We start from the raw sequence: 4,985 nt of genomic DNA, 5'->3' as shown, positions 1-4,985 counted from the left end.
CACCCCAGTCCCAAGTAAGGTGCACCACGCTCCTTACCCGGCTTCCTAATCTTTGTGTTGAGACTCCGTTGCCGCCTCGTAGAAATTAACGGACCCTAACCCCTGACCCCGGAAGCGCGCAGTCAAGCCATCCCAAAGCCTGCTGGGATGCATGAGCCCCAGGTGCCGCCTCTCATTACCCTCACCTGTGAGAGCGGTTAGGCTAGGACGATTGTGAGCAGGCCTTCCCTGACACTTTTTCAGCCAAGAGGCCTGATTCCTCAGTATCAGACATCCTTGCCCTCTCATTTCTCCTGGGTCCTCACTGATGCTTGCAAATCCTTTTATTCACGTTGTGTTCATCTCCCTATCCTTTGCCCAGCCCTCAGAAACCTCCTGATCACTCAGGCCTATGGCATCACTCTCTCCTTCATGCTCTGGTGACCCACTTGCTACTTTGCTGATAAGATCCAGACCATCTTCCAGCTTCTCTGCATTCTAAGGGAAATATCCCCAAATAAATTTAAAACAAAACAAACAAAAAGCCAAGAAAGCACTTGCAAGTAAGCAAGACCATATACCCGATTTGGGGAGTTGGAAGGTAGTATCCCCATTTTAGCTAAAGGGAGTTGAACCTTTAAAAAATATGTTAAGGCGCTTGCCACAGGTCACATGACTGATAAATGGCAGTATTAGAACCTCAAGGTTTTTTGTTTTTGTTTTTCCATTAGGCTAGCTATAGTTACCTTCCTCCGAGTCCATTCTGACCTGGTACCTCATCTCTCCATTTCTCTGCACCTTCCCTCACCCCCTGCCCTGGGTCGGAAGTTCATCCCTCTCCTGCATTCACCAGTCCCTTCTCAAAGTCATTCCATCAGTTATTACCCACACCTTCTTCTTGCATCTCCATCCTGTCCTTTCCACTGGCTTTCACCACAGTTCAGGAACATCTTCAAATCTCTCCCACCCTAGAATTACACATTTTATTCTTTCTGCTTCTGTCTGGACGTAGTTTTCTCTCTCCTTTTTCTCATAACTCCCTGCCCACTCTCATAATCAGACGCTTCTTTATTTCTTACCATCTTCCTGGTCCATAACACCTTACTATTTAACTTTCCTTCCCAACACTCTCCAGAATCTGTTCTCTCAGGGAGGCTGCCCTGATTTCTTCCCTGAGTCCCCATTCTGCACCCACTGTGTAGATGACCCCACACAGTTCTTGCTCTTGGGGAGAATTTGATGTAAAGAGGAAACTGATTTACAAGCAAACACTGGTGGCTAAGCAGTCATCAATGTCATCAGTGCCCAGGCCAAGCAGCGAGAGAGGAATAAGGTCCTGGATGGACTGGAATGGGGCGAGAGGAGAAGGCAGAAAGCAACCCTTTATCATAAAACACAGACCCTGCATCTACATCCTCCCCCCTCCTCCCCTTCCACAAGTCTACTGCATTTACCACCTTCACCTCTCTTCCCTGTGCCTCTGCAACTCTGAATGTTAGACTTTTCTCACCTTCTGTCCTTTCCCTCTCTCTAGACGCCTCCTCTTCTCCAGCTCTATTTCCTCTCAGGTCTGCCCTAGGCCATCTTTTCCCTTTGCCTCCATGTTATTCCTCAGCACAGACATCTCCCCACACGGCTTTATCTCCACGCAGATAATGGCTAACTCTATTATCTTCAGCCTCTGTTGTTTTTTTTTTAATGAACACTAGTTCTGGCCTTTCAGCGCCTTCTGGATATTTCTGCATGAAAATCCCATTGTAACTTCCAATTGAATCTATTTAAAATAAGCATACTGTCTTTCTTCCCATATCATTATCTAATTTCCTACAGGGAGACCACGGTTTTCCTAGTCATTCGGGTTTAAAATTTAGGAGTCATCATTAAGTCTCCCCATCCAATCTAATTCTATTGATAGAATTATTCTGTTGAGATCACTAGCATTCTACTTCTGTTCCTTATACCCAGAACCCGGGTAAAGGAGACCCAAAAAGAGCTCCTTTTTACTTGCCAAAGAACAAACTACAAACAAACAAAAAACCTTTCAAATCAAGAAGTTAGGGAATTCTACCTTGTTTTCCAAGGAATCAGTGCAGAGGAGCTTATGAGAGAACATTTTGAGTAGGAAGTGCATTTCTCCCTTTTCCTTGGCAGGGCCTTAGGGCAGGTCCTCTTCAGGTCCTGCCAGCATTACCAAGGCAGACTTCACCAGCCTCCCTGCCTCCTGTCTCTCCTCCTTCTACCCAGACTACCATACATCAGTTGAAGCCTGCTGGAAGTATTTCTTAAAACACAGTCCTGATCCAGCCATTTTTTTCTGGTCGAAATTCTTTGTGGTTCTCTGTTGCCTGTTACAGTCATATCTCATCTTGCCTCTAAGCCGGTCATACACTGACATCTCATACCACCCTATCCCCCACCAATTACAGCAACTCACCATTCCATGACCACACCAGGCATTTTCTGATCATCATGTGTACCTATGTGAAACTTTTCTCCTCCTTTGAATTTCTCTTCTACTTCTTCCCCTTCATCCCAATATTTACCTGTCAAAGTTCTACTCATTCTTTAGAGGCCTTCCCAGAGCTTCTTCTGGGACCTGCACTGGTCTAATGGATGTCTATGATGGCACTTACCTTAAGATATTTTTACTGGGGTTCCTGCCTACTCAACTAAATTGTGAATTCCCAGAGGGCTCTACCTCTTACTTACAGTAAGAATTTGACATACTTTAACTTCTATGAACAAAGTCTCTTTTGCCAAAACTACATGATTCTTGGGAGGATTGAATAGGAAAATGTATAGATGAAAATGTGTAAAAGTACCTAGTACGTTGCTTGGCATGATAGGTATCCAAAAATGTCAATTGTCTACTTGTACAGGAGAAGTCAGAGCTCGGGATAGTTCAAGTAACTCAAAGTTAACATGTTCTTGCCTTTAGAAGGAACTTTAACACTATTTGAATATGTCAGTGTTGTTTTCCTTGGGAAAATGTTTAAATTTGTTTTCATCCCTATGAGCACCATTTGGGAAACTAAAGCCTTGAAATACATTTCATGGCAGTAGCAGATTAGCTCAAGAATTTTTTAAACCATACATAAAATGTAATAAGCTACACTATTTCACAATGATCTTCAGAGAAATTAAATCCAGTGGTTGAATATCCTGAGTTTGGACATTTAACCATCCATCTATCCATCACCCTGTTCCTGCATTTTTTTCCCTCCCATTCCTTGGCAATTCCATTTTTGAATGTCAATACTTCATGTGATATTCACTGAGAGCAGAGATGCTGGAAAAGTGCCCCATTGCCCCCTTCTTCTTCCATTACCTACAAAGCGCACTGTAAGGATACAGTTATACTCTGATAACTTTCAATTCTAGATTTCCTTTTTATTTCAACCACCTGGAATTTTCAGGGATCACACTCCCAATGCCAATCCCATAGCACAGTTTGGAAATTTCACAAGCTGCTAGATCCATACATAACCCTAGAGATTATGTTGTCCAATCTTCTTGTTTCAAAGGCACCAAAACTCTAGTTAAAGCTAGGCTGAGATCTCTTTCCACAGCATTGTGCAAAATTTCAGCTGTATTTGCCCAGTTATCTTATCTCACTTGGGCATTAATCATAAATAGTCATCTATTGTAATCTTTGCCTGGACACGCTCTCAGCCTCTATTACCACTCTTTTTCAGCTGATCCAAAGCATTGCTTTTACTTCTCTGCTAGAACTTTAACTATTCATCCTTTAAATGTCTTCCCCCTTTGCGACTCCATTTAGAAGACCAAACCCTGGACTTCTTGGTCATCATTATCCCCCAATCTATCCTCTGTCTTATTCCAAGACAAATGTGTTCAAGTGTGTAATTGGTTCATTCAGCCATGCAGGCGCCGTTATAAAATCTCTTAGTTCACGTGATTATATTATTGATTATAAGCTATATGTGTTTTACAGTGCTTTCTATGAGTTATCTCACTTAATCTTCAGAGCAACCATATGAGGTGGGTGGGAACTGTTCATTTTTTTTTTTAAAGGAAGGAGATAGGGGATATATGTATACATTTAATGCAGATTAAAACCACAATGAGATAACATTACACACGTATGAGAATGGGCAAAATTAAAAAGACCCACAGTATCAAGGCTGAGAGGGAACTCAATCCATCCCTTTGCAGGCTTCCTACAACCAGCCCAAATCTCCTAAGGCAAAAGGATGCCTCTAGCAGGCTTGGAGGAAAGTAACATACAAAGAAATGCAAAAGAGAAAGTCACATTAGTACAATTCCAAACTGTTATTCTTGTTATATACAGTTAAGGTTTTATTTAAATTCACATATAATTTTCATTTCTATTTATTCTTGTTACATGCCATTGTCTATGATGACTGAAAACTGCTTTTCTTAGAATAATTCACTTTACAAACTACTTAGAGGAGTCACCAACAGAAAAACAACTTAATATGGTAATTTTTGAGATCAGATTTAGTTTTATAATGATGGAAACATTATTTGGGTCACAAATATAAATACTTTCAAGATCATTTTTATATTGATCTCTTTAGATAAAATTATTTTTGTTTCCATTATATCCAAATCACTTTAAAGGCAGGGTTGCTTTTTGATAGTCTAAGGTAAGAGATTTTAAAAATGAATTAGGCTTTAAAAATTTAAGACTTTTTGACTGTATGATATGTACACAGAGTCAAGAAACAAAATGGCAACATCTTTTGTAATCATTTTTTGGATTAAGAAATTATAAATCAAAAGAGATAAAGTCAAAATAAACAATCTAAACACTTATTAATTCATCTAAAAATTATTGAATTTTACTGGATGTTTAAATAGATAAACATAGCTCATACTGTGCATTTATGTAGCTTAATAATGGTAGGAAATGCTGATCCCAAAAGAAAACTGACCAGAAAGATTCCTTCCTTGAAAAATGAGTTTCAGAAAAACAAAGGTCTTGCTTCTCAGATTATTTTATTCCATATTGCCTTCTCAAT

General features: G+C 40.2%; 1 protein-coding gene across 1 annotated transcript in view; it reads left to right on the top strand.

Annotated features, from left to right (window-relative positions):
* Positions 1-4,985, top strand: part of LOC114884442 (heterogeneous nuclear ribonucleoprotein U-like protein 2) — a 41,267-nt gene that overhangs the window by 239 nt on the left and 36,043 nt on the right.

The sequence above is a fragment of the Monodon monoceros genome, unplaced genomic scaffold (assembly GCF_005190385.1).
Source record: "Monodon monoceros isolate NGI ecotype Baffin Bay Population unplaced genomic scaffold, NGI_Narwhal_1 Super_Scaffold_5, whole genome shotgun sequence".
Classification (NCBI taxonomy): domain Eukaryota; kingdom Metazoa; phylum Chordata; class Mammalia; order Artiodactyla; family Monodontidae; genus Monodon; species Monodon monoceros.
Note: the sequence above shows the minus strand (reverse complement) of the source record. Positions and strands in the feature narration are given on the sequence as shown.